Below are 18,308 nucleotides of genomic sequence, written 5' to 3' on the forward strand. Positions count from 1 at the left end.
GGAAGTTATGGATGTGCAAAGAAGAGGCTGGTGGAGATCTCCATGAAATATATATTGCAGCTGTTAGCATCTCAACGATACTGAAGACGGGATAAAAAACCACAACAGTGCTTCAAAACCAATACTGACCTTTTTTCCCCCTTTTTTCTTAATAATACACAGTTCACTCTCATTTTGGTTTTGCTTTTAAGAAAAAGCTTCTAATTTTGCACTCAATCAATCAATCCGGGATGTTTTTATAAGCAGGGGGAAACGTAATTTAGGCATCAATCTGCTTCCATAAATCAGGCTGCAGGCACCTGTCAAACTATAGGCTTATTGCCTCTTAGCCTGAAGCAGGCACAGACAGCGAGGGCAAGGAGGTAAGTGGCAAGTGTTTTGGGACACCACGCATATGCACCATTGCTAACTGGTAGCAAAAGGGAAGAAATTGATATTTCTAACATGGGTTTCCCCCCCCAGGAGCGCCGCTCGTGGTGCTGCGAGCTGTCACAGCAGCTCTTCCCACAGCAGAATCGTCTCCCTCTGAAACTTGCTTTCCTCTTCAGAGCATCAGCGCCGGGGTGCAGGGTGGAGATGTTTGTCTCTTCTTTCCAATAATGAACTCCCTGGCTGGCAGCCTCAGCGTCTTTTCTCTGTTTCTTAAATCATGCTGGCTACAAGAATACAGCCTGAAGCTTAGCTACTTCATTTTCCCAGCAACCAAATCTTCATCTTACATAAAGAGTAACTCTTTGCTTTGCCAGTGCAGCCCCCACACAAGAGCAGCAGAGCTCTGACACTTTCACAGCTTCCCATGGGGATTTAAGCATCAGATACGGAGCGATCCGAGGCTTGTTAATCTCATTATGTTGTTCCTGCAAAAAGCTATGAGCAACCATGGCAGTATTAGACAAATTAGTTTGTAGACAAAAAAAAAAAAAGCCAACACAGTTCTGGTTAACCTTCTGGGCATGAATTTAATAGCTCTCTGCAACCACAAACACTAGAATTTAAGAAAAACACTCTTCAGAAAGTGATATCGTGCACTGGCCTTGTTCAACCATTAACAGGGAATGGAGAGTTTCAGTCTATGACAGTCTAAGTATTTTCATGTGTGCTCATGAGCAGATCCCCTGGTAGTGTAAGAAGCTGGGAAAGTCGCCTTTTAAAGGGAAGCTGTCAACACTGTGCATCAGATGAAACTGTGCAAAATTAAGAAATCACTACCATTTCTTCCTCTTTTTTTTTTTTTTTTTTTTCCAATCTGTGCTTTATTTGTTTTCTCCTGGTGTACTAGATGAGATCAACTTAACTTCAGAAAATTCTTCAAATGGCTCCTGTGCTGTGGATGTTCCCCCAGACTGACGCTACCAGAAGCTGGTTTTGTACCAGAAGCTGGCTTTGAAGAAGGCTTTGCTTATGCAGAAGCTTGTTGAAGGCAGGCTTCTGAGGCTGGGACAGCCACGGGCTTGCTTGCATTTTCAAAGAAGAACATTTGTGTATCACACACCTGAACAAATGTGTTAGGCCACATGCCCAAAGTTGAAACTCTTATCTCAAGCTTTGCAAGGGGCTTGCTATGTGTTTCATGCCATACAAACATCTGGCCTTATTGCTATATCACTAATGGAAAACATTAAGATGTTGAGTCAAGGGCCCTCTTCCCATCACTCCAAATTATGAGATTTGCTCAGAAACCATGGAAAAAATGAAATTAAGTAGCTTATTGCTTTTTTAATTTACCTTCCGACTCTTGATTTCATGGCACATATTGATATGGATCTCACATCTTGCATCAAAAATCTTTACTTAAAAAAAAAAAATCATATTCACTGTAGGAATATGCACTTTTTTGGGGGGGGTGAAGAATTAGAAAAAGGCATGACAAACATTGGTCCTGCCCACTTGCACTCCCAAACCAGCTTTCAGCACAGTGACACTGAACAAGCTGCAGTCATACATTGTGTATTTACACGTTACGTTTGTCTAATACAGCAAGTAAGCTATTCCATTAAAACATTAGTACAAGAAAACATACAGAGATGAAAAAAAGATTCAAAAGCTTTGGATATTTTGGAAAAAAAAGTGTAATGTTATGGTTCAGTTTTAAGAAGGACAAAACCTTCTGAAATACATAAATGAAGAACTGTGGCCAGAAATTAAAGCATATTTGCATGGTTAAAGCACTCCTTTAGGGCTGAAATCTCATCTGCTACATTCCAATCCTGAACAACGTTTGGAGCACTAATTTATAAACCCTGGGGAAAAAATGTTGAGAAATCCTGGACTACTCAATGGCACTGTGAATAGCAAAATTGCTATATAATACATAATGAAAAGAAGAAAACACGCATTGCTGGAGTTCATTAGTTTGACACATTTGGTTACAGCAACGAGCTGCACCCAGAGACTCAGTTCAAGTGGAGAGTCATAAAAACAGAACTGCCCCCTCTAAGAGCAGTTAAATCCCATCAGGACTACACACTGCATTAAATTCATTTGCAGAGAAAGCAAACCATTCCCACCGCCTGCGTATCAGCTTAGTATCCAGCGAAGCTGACATCTTATTTCAGCAAAAGCAATAGGATGCTTGTGATCACCCAGTTAAAATTGCCCCTGGCTTGAACCGTCTGAATTAAAAACCAAAAAGCTGTGTTAAACTCTTGACATGCTAATGTAACACGGGCTTTCTAGTCTTTACCATTATGAGAAGTGTCAGGTTAAAAGTCCTTCCCCACGTCTGATTAACCAGAGATTTCAGACCTCCCAAAGAAGCTTTCAGATGAACCTAGAGTAACTGTAAATATGTAATCCACCAAGCAGTAATGCACTGTCATCTTCTGGATGCTTCAGAGGTTTATTCAGCCATGGAACTTACTGAAAGGGAATGAAAGGCTAGGCAACCCTTCATAAACTGCATTGGAAGCCATGAGGATAATCTAACGCGGATGAGCCAGCACAGACACACTGTTCCTGGCCGGGAAGTTGAGCAGAGGTCAGGCCTGGCTCTGCCGATCGCTGTGCTGCCGTTACAGCCTCCTCCTGTAACCGAGCGTGGTCTTTGCCACCACCGAGCATCTCTGATCGGACACGGGTTCCCACGGCTTTGAAAGGGAGCTGTGCCAGGTCTTTTGGTAAGCGTTGCACTGCTACTGCTGCATTATGCAAGGGGGGGAAGAAAACCGGATTAGATTTGGGGTTCCGTAAGAAAAGGCAGCAGACCTACCAACTGGAATCAGATCACCTCCGAGGTGTCTCCAGAGGTGCTGGGATAACACATTTTGCATTCAGTTTCAGAAAGCACAAACAGAAGGAAGAAGCACGGGGCACAAGAGGAGCCAGAACATAAGCAAGACCCTTCAGAGCAAGGGTGCCAAGCTCAAGTTCCTCCTCCTGCCATCCTCACTCTGACTCACGCTCTGATGGTCCTCACCATCAGGCCAGAGCAAAAGAGCAGCCACGAGCCACCCACACGTGTGAGCGCAGAGGTTATATTGGCATTTGCTTTGGGGACACACACTTCAAACACATTTGCAAGCTCTTCCCTGTGAACAGTACGCAGGAAGCTCTTTCCACAACCAAGGAGCACAAGGAGCTAACAGCAGCATGTGCCCGTGCGAAGAAACCCGATGAAACCAAGGAGTTGCCTACTCCACCTCGCAGCCCTTGCTGCTGCAGCCAGTTCCTGTTCCCGAGGTACAGCAAGTTCGGAGACGCACGCATCCCAAGGCGTACATCGGATACCACATCTGCCTTGCTTCTTTTTCAATGCACGCACGGTGAAACCTGCCCTGTTCTGACTCAGCAGCTCGATCCCCACCTGCCTCGCTCAGCATCCCCGCGACTGGAGGGCTCAGACCCCAGCCCAATTCCTCTGCTTTGTCCTTCGCACCCCCCACTCCAAACTCACTTCTTCCTCCTGTCCTCTCATTCTGCCATCTCTCGGACTCAACTTCACACTTTGCTTCTCCTTTCTTCTTGCATCTCTCTTCTCTTTGTCCTCAATCTTGCTCAATTATTTCTCATCGGTCACCTCCAGCTCACCTTCAAGCATGAAAAACATCTGAAAACAAATCTCTTAAAAATTCCTGAGCACTACATTTTCCCAACTTTCAGTCAAAATGGGAATGTCCTCAATTTACACAAGTCTGAGAAACAAGTGGGCATTAAAAATTTTTAAAGTTTCCCTCCCCCCCACAAAGGAAAAAAAAGAAATTAATCATATTTAACCAAGTGAGAAGTTTTTATCATGGGAGGTTTTGTCTTGTTTCGTTTCTTTAAAGACCAATATTTTCAGCTAAAAGCCTTCTGTTCTGGAAGAGAAACTTGCTTTAAAAATCTATACCCTCTACGTCCCCAAGCTACACAGGATCGTGCCCTCCCAGTGCTCTAAGCTCTGTACCAAGAGCACATACTCCTTTCAGTTTTGAAGCGCATTGTCAATAGTTATAAATTGTTAAAGAATAATCAGATACGTTAATTAGGAGAGGTTAGAGCAAGCAAGTGGGAATGGTGCCCAGACAAATTCTAATAGCGCAGGAACAACTGGTTACTTGATCCTGTAAGGATGGAGGGACGGGTCACCGAGGGCCACCTCCAGAGAAGATGCCCCCAATGCAAGGTGATGCAGGCTGCTCCGTGCCGTGCTGCGGCTGCCCCCCGGAATGCCTGCTGGGTGACAAGCTCTGGAGCTGCTGTTTTCTGTCCCCCTTCCCCTCCAGCCACAGAGCTACTGCTATGCACCAGGCCAGGAGTCTGCAATCCTTCCATGTGCCGCCCAGAATACAACCTGTTTTCCCCGGCAGAAGAAATGTTCCAGCTCGGTTCTTGCTGCCTCGATTTACCTTTACGCCAACAGTCAAACTCCCCACGCTCCCGGTATCAGTGCCAGGAGCAGCGGGCTGAGTACAGAGTTTAAAATACTTCTGTAATCCTATTAAGGGCAAGTCTTTTTTGTAAGAGACGATGCTAATTTTCATCTCTGCTTTGAAAAGCAGGACGCAGAGGGCACAGGGGTAAGAGATCTCCCCTTTGGAGACTCAGCCCCAGCGAGCCTGTACCAGGTTCTGTCGCGCCCTGGACTCTGCGCAAGTGGCAGGAGGGAAAAATGGGGGGATTGTCACTCAAATATATTTAATCCGCAGGCTTCCCTGAAATACAAGATCTGTTTGGATGAAACCGGCATAGGTTGCATCAAATCATTGCTAAACTTTACCTTTCCTTAGCCCCGGACCCGGAATCCCGCGCGCTGCCGGTGCCGGCCACTTGCAATGTCGGAGGTCTCGCTCTGCAGGAGCTCCGCGCCCCAACACGCACATTCCCAAGGGAATTCACATGGAACAGAAATCCTCTGGAGATCCTATTTACAGAGCTCTATACAGCGCTTGTGCATGCGTATACATGAATGCTAATGTATTGTGCATTGTGCTTTTTCTGTCACAAAGGAGGCTGGGGAGTGTGAGGGCTCCAGCATCAGCACGCTACACACATTTAGTTTTTAAATACAGTTTTATTTTTGAGAAAGGGGAACCAAAACCACCTAACTAGCTTTCTCACAGCACCTCAGTCACTGGGTAGTTCGAACAATACAAAGATACCCAGTAGCAGCTCTCCTACGGCAAAATACTTGAAGACAAGAAAGCAGACTCAGAGGGATTTTGCAGTGCTGCTATGAGCCGCTCTCCTTCAGCTTCTGGCAGTGTAAGCTGAAGTGGGTGGGGTTAGCATAAATTATCAAGACTTTGTTGGTAATGTATTCTACAGTGAAATAAGAACCTGTGTCTTCAGCTTCTGGCAGCTATGTCCATAAATAACTTGTAGTTTGGTAGAAACGCTCTTGATCTTTAAACCAGGTAGGTGGTAACAGCATGCCCAGGGAGGCAAGTTTTAAATTATGCTGGTTCCCCACCTCCCTCCCTTTTTTCCACCAGGAAATATTTATGCGCTCCCAGCCTTAAAGTAGAAAATCCCAACTGAAGTGCAACAGCAATAGGCTTATTTCATATCAGCCACAGTATAAATCTAAGCCTAGGGTGAAGGAGACGATTTGCCACGAAGATAATCAGCCCTGGCTCATTCCACAAGAATTTAAGCTACACAATAACCTGGCCCCTCCAGAACTACTGCTCCTAAATCCACGCCATATCAGCAGCACTTAGTTACCTATTTAAAAGGAAAAATACACGTATATGCTCAGCACAGAACCTTTTGACCAGTGCTGTTTTCGCACAGCACGAGTGCGGAGCGTGTGCTTCACTCTGCCACAGACAGGAGGGCTTTCATTCCTGGCTAAAAGCATTCAGGTTTCGCTCACGCTAACGACAACATTCTACACACACGGAAAATGCCTCAAAGACCATGCCACACGAAGGAAAAGGGATGCCAAATTATACTTCGTCTGCTTTCTACGTGCTAGCCTAACCCATGCAGCGTAATCTGATCGAAGGGTGTAATTAACCCTTCTCCATTCAAATACTCAACCACTTAAAAGATAGTCATATACATACGCTGAAAAACACACTAAAAATTGAAATGAAGTTGCATTAGCTAAGTGAAAACGACACGCTTGCCTTCTGCACACCACGCTCTGCATTCTTATAAGGCATCGCAGCCTAGGGCCAGCTGCGAAACGATCCCATTCCTCGGCAATCCGCACCCACAAGCGCTCCGTTTGTGAGCAAGCAGGGTTAACAGAACGGCGAGCATCTCCGCGCCGCGCTCCCGTGCGGGGACGTAGCGGCGGCACTGACCTTTGGGGATCACCCGCCCGCTTCCAGCTCGCCCCGCTGCCGCCCCTGCGTCCCGGCGAACCTCCGCACGCCCGGGGAAGCTGAGCGAGACGCGGAGCACCCGCGATGCCGGGCTCCCGTTCCGCCTTCCCTCGGCAGCACCGATCCGATCCCCGTTGTTCTCCCGAGGCTGCCACGGGCGCTGCAGCTGGAACCCTGCCCCAGCTGCGCGAGGCAGCGTGCCGCCCTCCTGCCCTGTGCCCGGCACCCCGCGGGGATGTCCTTGCCCGAGCCGGATGTTTTCACCCCAAAATTCAGCTTCTGCAAGCGAGCAGAATGGAGGCTGTTCCCAGCTGTGCCAGCTGCTGCGACCTCGGATCCTCAGGGTTCTGCTTCCTGCTTTTTGGAAACGGGCTAGGATCTGCGGGGTTCCCAGAGGAGACCTGTACGGCTGGACTGATTTCTGTCTTTACGCAGCCTGTTTTAAAAGTTCTGCAAAGCTGACGTTACACTTCCCACTTTCCAGTTTATACACTGAACCATAAACAAGGAATAAGCATTATTAGCCAACTTTCAGATCCCATGAAAGGACTGAAGTGTTTCATCAGCCCCCCCCCCCCCGCAGCAGGCTAGAAGATTAAATATCCCTAAGAGGCAGCGAGGGCTAGCAAATAAAGGGGAGAAGCAGGATGATGGATGAGTGCCTTTCAGTCCTGGCTTTGCCATTAGCTTGCTGCGTGACCTTGATCAAGTCGTTTTAATCTTTCCGTACCAGTACAAAATGCAGAGCTGTTCCCACCTCCGAGAAATGGTGCAAGTTCTCTGTATTATGATTACTGCTGCTGTTTGCTGAAGCTCTAGCTCAAAAACACAAGCTGTAATTTGTAACAAATAATATCAGCTGCTGCCCATACACAGGAACACAGCCCAGGGAAACCCACCGTGTAATCTGTGCTCTCTCAGTGCAACACAAGGCCTAGAAAGACAGAAGATTTACTAAACAGAAATTGCTTAAAGTTCCAGGGAAAAGGCTACCCGGTCCCAAATCATGCAAAAACAGTCAATGTAACTATTGGTTTTTTTCTTTTTAAACGGTCAGATCAGTGTTGTTGGCTAACTGCCGTGTAACTGAGCAGCACCACCTTGCTAGTTAGACCCAGTGCGTGAGGACACAGCCAGCTCACCCTGCAGCAGGGAAAGCTGCGAGCCTGGCAAGCCGGGCAGGGGCAAACAGGTTCTCCCTGTTCCGTGCCTAGAAAGCCTGACGACTGTTTCTAAATCCCTTTCTCCCAATGCTAATTTTTCTTTGTTTCACCAAAACAGACCTGCCCCAGTAGGACAAGCTAAAAATAAAGAGAACTGAATACGAAATAATACGCTCATTTAAAAACAACTCTTCTCACTTTGCACCAGGATAAAACTAGAGCTCTGAGAGCCCAGACATGTAAAGTGCATTCGTAAGGGTGCATCCTACAGCAATGCAGCACGGAGCAAGAACAGACCCGTTTTATAAAGGGATAAAGCACAGGAACTCAACAGCTCCTGCCCATACCATCAGAGCTAGGGTTAGAGCCCAAGGTGTGTCGCTGGGCGTAGCAGTGGGGCAGAAGCTGTGGGGAGAAGCACAAGGAGATGCCGTCAGGGTACAGCTCCGGCAGGTGCCATGCCCGCTGCGGAGCTGGGCAGGAGCCACGTTCAGCCCTGCACAGGGGTTTAGCAGGGCCGCTGCCGCCGCTGAGGGTGCCGTGCTGCTGCTGCACTTGGGGCTGCCCCGCGTGGGGCTGTACCGCTGCCAGCCACGCTCGCACATCGTCTCAGCGCCGCCTGGCTCGGCTGTCTGCATCAGATATCACCTGTCGGCTCACGCTCTGACTGCCAACTCCCCACGGCTAGAGAGAGACGCTCTTGGTTTTTATTTGTGCCTTTTTCTGTACAGGCCTTTACTCGAGACTAGAGCTCTGGATTCTATACTTAAGCAACAAAAAAATACGTATTTTCTTCGAGAGCCTACAGGAATTCACCGGTTATTAGGAAACACTGCTGTGAACATTTCTATGCCACATTTTAAAAAGGGTCTTAAGGCGTCCTGTGGAAGCCCAGGCCCAAAACTGTGCTACAGTGTGATGTAAATGGACAGCCTTACTGCACACGAGCTTGATTATTTTTGCTGAAGGCAAGTTTTGACAGCAATGGATCATTTCTCTTACAGATGAGGTCTGCTCTCCAGTCAGCTACATCTGTACTTATTTGAGACCTAAATTATCATAACAATAGAAAAATAAAAATTTGGCCCCAACTGTGGTGAGGACTGGAGTATGTTTGTGTGTTGTTTGGTTTTTTTTTTTTTTTTTTTTTTTTTTTTTTTTATTAAACTGTAGAGAACAGAGCAGAACAGTATCAGTAACTGCAAGCTCCAGTTTGCTGGGAACATTTTCTCTTAATCCTCGGGGGAACAGAGAGCCGGGCAGAATCAGCTCTCCAACCCAGAGCTTCTTTCTGACACAGCCGCCCTCGTGGCCAACTCACTAACTTCCAGGGTGACAGCTTACAAGAATGATAATTAGCTTTACATAACGATTCGACCTTCTACTACTTAAACTGGGAAATTGCATCGAGAACTCCTTTTCAGACAGTTCTCCGACAGAAACTTCTGCCAACCACAAAGAATGAGATTATACAACCTGAATACCACTTGTCACCTCCGCGGATGCACTCGTTCCTCCTTTGATAGTTTCCTGAATGTAAACACTGCTCCATTTAAGGAGCAAAATTCTAACCGAGAATGGATTTTAAATCTAACCTCTTTGACTGCTTGAGGTTATCTAGGCAAAGAAAGAGCAAGGATGCTACAAGACAGCTTCCTCCCTTGCTCTAGCATAATCTTTCATTAAATTAAAAATGAATTCAGTTAATAACGTATGCATGACAAGATAATGTAGGACTTCTTTTGCTTCCAAAAGCAAATGAAATTTAATGGAAAAATTCTCAGTGTTGAAATATATATGTATTTTTTTTGCCTAAATGACTTTAAGCACCTCCATCCTCATACTGTATATTGCAACCAAAATTTTAGGTAAGGCGTTGCTCAACATGTACTGTAGCAAGTTCAGGAAACGTGAAGACCAACTGGCCAGCTGGAACCAAGAAGCTAAAATATTTAAAAGAAAATCTTGCTGCTAGCCCAAGACAAGAACTATTTCATTGCTAATTGATGACCCAGGTCACAAAGTGCTCTCCACTGAAGCATAGGACAGGACATTTGCCTTCTCTGAATGACTGTGCTCCATGGCTCAGTCTGTTCGATCCCATGTTATATGACCAAGTTTTTATACCGGAAAGACTTGGTGAATCACAACACGAGAAAGAGAAAAACAGGCTGCAATTTCTGACTGACAAAACGTATGTCAAAGCCTTTCAGCCCCTCCTCACCACATCAGACGCTCCGTTTGTACGGCTGAGTTACAGGAGTCTCCGAGGGCTGGTCCAAGCTGTGCCTTCCCCGGGAAGAAAACCAACGCTGAGCAGGCTGCAGCAGCCGCCTTCTAATCCCTGTCCAAAGGGGAGTTTGCATTCCTGCGCATGCTGCCATACAAGAACTGTGCTCAAGGCTCTATTTAAAAGACAAGGCTACTGCCACTACCGCGCACCTCCGCAATTAACCATCTTCAAAGGCCCTTTATGCGGCTTTGTATTGGTACATCTCCGTGACAGTTACTGCTTGCTGGATCCCTTGGTATGGACCTCGTTCTTCTGATGAGCAACTGATCAGCTGAAGATATTTTATGGATTCCTCTATAAACACACTCCAGAGTATACGTATATGGGTCATTAAAGGGACATCCATCAGCAAAGCTATTGCCAGAGCTGCCCACCAAGAAAGCAGAGCCAGCAGTGCACGACCCCTGTCCTAGCCCAGGCCAGACCGACCCGCCAGGCACCACGTGAGCACTGCACCCGTGCAAAGGCTTGTGGCACCCGCTCTGCACGACGACGTGGGTGACCTCTGGCATGACACCACTGCAGGAAAGATACAGCCTAACCTACTTTATATCCATTCTGATCTGAATTTTGTACTGTGAAAACGACAAGTGCAAAATTCAAATAGGATGCCTGTACTTCAGCTTGACTAGAAACCAGAGGGAGAAGGGAAGCTACAGAGCAACTACCCAGCTCTGTATTCTGCATGGGACACGTGGCAGGTATTTTTAAGTCGGGAACCATAACCTTCTCTGGTGCAACCCCTGCCAGAAGAAACAGGCGCTTCCTGCAACACAGTTAGTGCAACCTTATTGCGAGGTGAAGAGGAATCCAGCCTCGTGGAGCAGACTCCAAGCTAGGTGACTAATTTCAGTGCTCCCACAGTGCCTTTCTTCCTCCGTCAAGCAGCCTCGACAAGCTGCCTCTCGGTACAAGTTCATGCCTGCACGAGTGCCCTGCGATGCCGTGCTCAAGGTGTGTCTTCGCAATCCACCTGCTTGCACTCAGCATCGTCAACAGCTCAGCCACCTGCCCTCTAGGGAAAGAGAGACATGAAGGGGTAGGGGGAAAGCATGGGTTTGAAATATACTCCCCTCAAATGGGTTAGACATGAAAAAAGAGAGCTTTGTATTCCAAAAGAAAAGGGAAGCTTTATTTAACATTTACATGTTCCGAAGTCACCTTTGTAGAAATGGATCATCAGCCTCACTTGAAAACCTACCCCTCCTGAGCCTAGCGAAAATGCAAGATAAACTGCCAGGACAAGAAAGGTCCTGAGGGACACTGAACAGAGACATGAGAGAGAAAAGCAAACACAGCAGTTACCGCACACGTTTTGTTTTCCTCCGGACTTGCAGAAAACGTAGAGCAGGCTCGGTAGCAGAGAGCAAGCAGAGGCAGGCTCAGGGAAAACAGAAGGTGGCCAGGCACCTGACGCTGCTCTGAAGAGCTCTGCCACCTGTAAGACTCGTGTGGAAGAGAGCAGCGCTGTCTTTTCATGACAGTTTGATGATGCAAGAGGACGGCCTCGCCTGCAAAAGGAGTGTCTGAGCCGTGCTGCGGTGGAAGGTGGCCAAGTCTGGAGTCAGAGTTTGAGTAATAGGGGAATGGGTCGAATGGCAACTGACACAGGCACATGTCGATGCGACCAGGTCAAAGTCCTCAGAGATAACAGCTTTTTGGCCCCGAAGGACAACACTTAAGGGAGCAATTCTTCTCCTGTACAAGAGGCTAGCAATAACGAAGAAACAGAACATCCTGAAAGTGGTTTGAGCATCTGGGTATCTAGCACCAAAACAGACTGCACAGTAGTTGAACGTTTTTGAATGCTTCCCCCATCTGTCTGTCCCTCTCGTTTCTGAGCGTCATTCCACATTTGCTCATGTCCCTTTCCACCAGCTGCTCTTCACATATAAGCTGATCCTCTCCAAACACCTTGGTAATGGCGATTTTGTCCCAGGAGCTGAAAACTGTGTGCCAGCTGTTAGCACCACCAGCAATCCAGGCCATCAGACTTGCTCACCTAGAGGCCACATAAAAATATCTGATCGGATTGCACGGTCGGTCCTCTGCAGCAGCAATGATTCAGCTCCATGCCTGTGTACCAGCAAGCATCCCACCCCTGAGGAAGGATTTCCTTTAAGCACCTATCGGGTAGGTGTCACATACCCCATCAGGCACCCGGTACCTAAATATGCAGTCATACAAAGGACTCACCCCCACACATAGAGCCAGCAACAGGCTGCTCTGTTTCTTACATTAGCCAACTCTAATTTGACTTGCAGGAATACACTGTAGACGAGTGGTAATAATTCTGTCCCTATCTATCTCACCTTAGTATCCTCTTGCATAAAAGCTCTCAGTTAAAAATTTCCCCAAGACAGTTGCAAGGAAAGAGGAAGGACAATTTTTGTCTTCTGTCATCGTCTGTTCTTTTCACATTCTCCTTTCATTCTGAAAGGAATTCACCCTCTCTGAAATGGTCCTATAGTTTTGCCTGTTTGGACATTAAAGTTTGAAATGGTACAGTTTAGGTATTCCTATCTGTATATTGTCTTGGTTCTACTCTTCCTGTCACCTGAATGGAGTTACACCTCTGTTTTTCACATTCACCACCCAAGCACTTCATAGCACCTTGCTAGTAACGGATATTGCCGATGTTCTCACTGGGAACAACAGGGAACTGCGAAAGAGAAGATGAATAACTCAAAAATTACCGAAGATGTGTGTGCAATCTCCCAGAGCGTGGATTAATAGAGTCAGGCCAGGTTTTTCACACTTACCCAGAAAAGAACGTGTGCTTCTTCAGAGATCAGTGATTAAGGACTGAGCCTTCCTGAATGGCTAACGAAGCCAGGCCACCACATCTCACCAAGGTGAGCCATGGTGCCTGCGTGAAGCTTCATTAACTGAAGCTGGATTCCACAGCAACACGATTGCAGCAAGAAGGTATCTTTAAATAACTTCTCACGACCTCTCCCTTTGCTTTCATAGTGCAAAAAGGCTTCCACAATCTGTCCCCCTCCATTGGTGTTAAAAAGAAAAAAGAAAAAAAAAAGTCTGTCTTAAGCCCCAGATGAACCAAACCATGACGCTCACCGGAACTTTCACTTTACCTTGCTGTTCCCATCTTTTTTTCATTGCTTTCCTTTACCAGATTCTTACTCAACTATGCTCTTTTTCAGGTTCTCATCCTTTCAAGTTTCCTGCTCTCTACCTTATCGCCCCCTGCTTCCCTACTTGCATCTTTCACCATCCTGCTGTTACTTTATTCACCTCCCATTTTCCTTTTCCTGAAAATCAGTTCTTCCCCCACCCCTTATCCATATTCATATTCACCCATGGATGACCATATTTTTCTTACCATTCTTTTATTCCTTCATTATCAGAAAATGTCAGGTTTCCCCTTTCCCAAATGCTGCTTTGTAAGAAACTCCTTTACTCCAACAGAGTAAAATCAGTCACTTTTCAAGTGAATCTTGCAATTGCTAAACTTATGGAGAGAGGTTGGAGGAGTTTAGCAATGTCCTTCAGCTGTCCCTAATCAACGTTTTATGCCTAATGTTTTATGGACAAAAGAAATGCCAAAGTTAAATCAAGTATCCAGTGTGCTCAGCACAAGTCTTTCTTCCTTAATACCACAATCAAGAACGTTTGAAAAGCACAGGACGATCTCCCACCGGGCTCACTGCTTAGAACAGGGAAAACACAGCAGGATGGATAGAGGTGGTCACAGTCATTTGGAAGAGGCTGTGCTCTGCTCCTAGAGCTGGCAGGTCTCAATTGCTTGCAAATATAAGTAGCTGGAGCCCTCCAAATAAATTAGGATCGGCTGTGATGGTAAGGGCTGGATGAACGGGCTGACGCCACACTTCAGCCTGTGCTTTGCAGAAGGTGCCTGCTCAACAGAAAGGACACAAATAAACAAACAACATGAAAGAAGCACAATATGCATAATCCCTCTAAACAGGGCTGAAACTTCTCAGTGCACCGGGGTAGCATATTATCTTCGCCTGCAGGGAGATTACTTGATCAGTCCCAGTTCTATATCTGCAACTTCTCCTACATTCCCACATTATAAACACATGAATATTCTGTTTTGTGAGGTCTCAAGTAATATTCCAAGAAACTGTCATTCAATGTCTTATTAACTACTTTGGTTCTACAGCTAGAGAACTGTATTAATTGCAGACCTCAGTGGCAGAGCAACTTCTTGCTGTTACTGGGGTTGTTTGTTTTTTTAAATATTGCAGAAGCGGATAACGAATGGAAACGTAGCTCACAGACATTACATAATACAAATGTTGCATGGCGAGAAATGCTGCTCCTGCTCCTGCCTCCAAGGACAGCCACTGGAGCTCCAAGCTTTCGCCAACCTTCTGACGTTCAAGGGGAAGGAGCGATTCCAACTACCACTGACACCAGCACAAAAAGTGCATGAAGACAAAACACAGCACGCATCTTTATGATAATCTCTGCACGAAAAAACACTGATTTTGTTAAAAACTGGACATAAATATTTTCTGCTCAAAAATATATTCTGAATTTTCTCCAAGTACAGCTTCTGCTTTTTGTTGTTTTTTTTTCATGTACCATTGAAAGCTTTAAAAAAAAAACACAGAACAGAGTTAAATGAGAATAAAATGGCTGTTTTGAACATAGAGAAGAGATGACACTTCCTTTTCCTCAAATGAAAAAAAGGAGATGAAAGACATCTAATTTTCTGTCATCGCAATCCATTTTTATACACAGATTCTTGTTAATTGCTTTTCTTATGTGTATAATCTAATCTTTTAAAACTATAATAAAGCTGAGAAGCACCAGAAGAAAATAAGATTGAGACAGAGCTTGGGGATTTTTTTTTAGCAAATTTTCCATTAGTTTTGCACAGAGAACAACATTCAAGAAGTTTGGGTGCATGTTGCAGTGAGAGATCTTGAAAGGGGAAAAAAGGGGGAAAAGGACACACAGAGAAGGGTATTAGTGCCCTGCCCCAGGCTCAACATCTACAACCTCTAACACACCAAGGGTACTGGTTTGATGGGAAAATGAATGTCAGTTGTTAAACATGCCAGAAAACAAGAGGTAAGATATGCTGAAAGCTTTCCTTAAAAGCAGCGTGGCTTGGAAGCAGCTCGGGGTAACTCATCCCTGAGCTGCAAGAGCCCAGCACTGAGGTGCTGCACGTCGAGGCTTTAACACCCAGGCTTCTGAACCATCACCACTGAAAAGAAAACAGTAAGATTTAGACAGATGAACTGGAAACAGCACCCAGTAGGATAAAAAGATGCTTCCTCGTTAAATTTAAACCAGTTAACTTCAGGTGTGCTACAATTTTCAAGTGATATCTTACAAAACCAGAAAAGAACACAGAAGATTCAAGTAGCTGGGTTCTTACCATCATTAAGAAACACTTAATTCAACCATTTAATGAGCACACAAGGTGTAAAGCCAGCAGTTAAAAAGCAGACAGCCTCCACAAGGTACCATTTATAGATATCCACAAATCCACAGATGACTAAAATTAAACACAAACTGAAGAAGTAGATCTAAAGCAGTTTCACGGTAAATGGAACTAACAAGAGATTTTACAACTCCAAGAAGTTAAACTTTTTGTCTCTGTGCTCAAAGTTCTGCAGCAGAGCTGGTTTTCACTCCAAGCACAACCTTTTACAGTTGGTATTCAAACACCGCAGTAGGTGATTTGGCTATGGGTACGAACAGGATTTTGCATACATGCAATGCTCAATACTCATTTTAGCGTATACTGGATTTACCTCACTCAGCAAAAAGCTGGGATGTGTACAATTATTGCCACTCCTTTCCCCATGATGTTTATTATAATTGTATACAACTTAAGAGGTGACTTCTTAAACCACTAAAGCTGGGTTCAAAAACCTGAAGTTCACAAGCAACTTTCTGGGACAAGACCCTCAGATGGTCACAAAACAGAGGAGACACCAGGATGCTCCGCTGTTGTCTACTCTCCTGTTGCCTACCTTGCTCCAGCATAAGTCATCTTGCACCGTGGTTTCGAAAACACATCCCATTCACAGTTTGAAACTATGGTCTCCTGAACAGAGCTTGAAAGGATGCCACTATTTGAAGGGGGTGGGGAAAAAGCAGAAAAAAAAAAGCCAAATAAAACAAATAAACCAAAAAAACAACCTACAAATTCAGCTAAATTCAGCTGAAAGAGCAAGAGGTGTTATTTCCTTTGCAACTGTATGGGAAAGCAGAATTCTCCCTAAAGCCAACTCACTGGTTAGACTGACCTCTCTTTTTGCTTCACAAACTTGCTTTCATTATTTCCTAAAGAATTGCTGTTGGCATAAATCAAGTTCTTCGCCAATTAAAGAGTAGGAACCTAGCATAACTTGCTAAACACGGCATATGCTTGAAAACCACTCTACCTGTGCAACCCTGGGTCAAGGCTTAGACCCTGGTCTTTCGGGGTGACAAGAACAGGATTCCTCAAGACATTCAATGCAAGGTGTTTTGAGCATATCTTTGGTCTTTCAGTATCTATTTCATGCACGAGTGCTCAACAGGTGCAAAACTTCAGGTATGCTACAGCTTTCAAATGATTTTTAGCAAATGAGAAAAGAATATAGAAGATTCTAGTAGCTGGGTTCTTACCATCATTAAAAAGAAAAGCTTAAAAACAAATTTAACTTTTTTTTTCCCCAAGGAAAGTTAGCTCCAATAGTGCCTAGGCATCCCAGTCAGATCACACTCCACAGTGCCAGCAGAAACATTCAAAACACAGAAGAATTTTCACAGAAAAGCTGGAAAAGAAACAAAAGGATGGGACATTAAATGACTTGTCTGAGCACACACAACCGATTACTGTGGGATTACAGTACAGGGCTCCTGACTCCCAAGGTCTGCTTCCCAATCCCTTACAGTCCACGAAGGCTTAACAGTACAGAATTTTCTCTCTCAATAAAACAGGAAGAAAAACCACGTTGGGGCAGAAAGAATCTGATCTCGATGCAGTTACCTGCACTTTTGTTAAGCCAAAACAAGCCCTTTAAGGTCACTTCTGAAAACTAAACATAAAACAAGCAAGTATCAAGTAAATTTCTTCATAGGAGACAATAGGACATGAAAGTCTACCTCAAACCTAACCTAACTTCAAATAGTCTGGCAGGACAGTACCTGATGCATCACCAGAGAAACACGTGGCCTTCTGCTGTAAGCCCAGGTCAGCCGAAGAGCAGATCCTTGTACTGACATCAACCACAGCTGCCTGGCACCAAGCCTCAGCCCACCTCTTTAAGTCCATTTTAAAGTGGGATAATGGCAAAAGAATCCGTCCGTAAATCAATGCACCACCCCTTCAGTGTAAGAGTGGGAAGTCTGCTGGAGATGTGAGGTGGCTGTACTGCAAAATAGCTTTGGGAGGGGGATAACAACGGGAGAGCTCGCCGCGTGCCTCCTGTGCCCAACAGCGGCACTCACCGCACATAGGACACAAATCCCCTAGTGCCTGCAAACCCAGATGTGTTCCCAGGGGAACAGAAAGGGCACCAATAATTTGGAGTGGTTTGTTCGGCCTATTTGTCCAATCACACAGGTGAACAGTCAGATGCAACGTCTGGGCTTTCTTTCACGGAGGCCCAGGCCATCACTTTTAAGTCTTACCAATCCACACGTGGCTTTAAGATGTCTCGAGACTCAATTTCTGTAAGACGAAGGACGAAAAAATTCACTATGTTCAAGTCACAGCTATAAAAAGAAACAAGAGTGCCAGACTCCTGGGTGACAACTGCCATGCAGCAGGAGGTGAATCATGCCCTGGCATAGGCAGGCTGTAATTTGGTGCACAGAAGTTATCATAATCAATATTTATAGATGACTATTTTTATAAAAAGAATGTACATTTGCCACAATAACGATTTGGAGACTGCTCTTCAAATATAAATAAAAAGAGCTGGCTGAAAATTGTCCCTATCCCATCCCCTGCTCCCCAGAATAAATGTACCTTAAAGCCTGAGCATGCAGATAGTTCACTGTACGAAACTGAAAGGCTGGGCAACAAAATCTCAGAGCAGGAGTCATGTTCCTTTTGTGCTTGTTGTAGGACAAACCGAGGAAACAAACTTAGAGAACCAAGTG

General features: G+C 45.3%; 1 protein-coding gene across 2 annotated transcripts in view; it reads right to left on the reverse strand.

The window, feature by feature from the left end:
• ARHGAP32 (Rho GTPase activating protein 32) overlaps nt 1–18,308 on the reverse strand; it is a 259,950-nt gene that overhangs the window by 182,274 nt on the left and 59,368 nt on the right. The window contains exon 1 of one of the 2 annotated variants that reach the window (XM_050715088.1): nt 6,732–6,857. The exons of the other annotated variant lie outside the window; for it this stretch is intronic. The gene's annotated coding sequence lies outside the window, so the exon portion shown is untranslated. Of the gene's footprint in view, nt 1–6,731; nt 6,858–18,308 lie in introns of those variants that run through there. 2 annotated transcript variants of the gene reach the window in all.

Source organism: Cygnus atratus, chromosome 22, assembly GCF_013377495.2.
Source record: "Cygnus atratus isolate AKBS03 ecotype Queensland, Australia chromosome 22, CAtr_DNAZoo_HiC_assembly, whole genome shotgun sequence".
Lineage (NCBI taxonomy): Eukaryota > Metazoa > Chordata > Aves > Anseriformes > Anatidae > Cygnus > Cygnus atratus.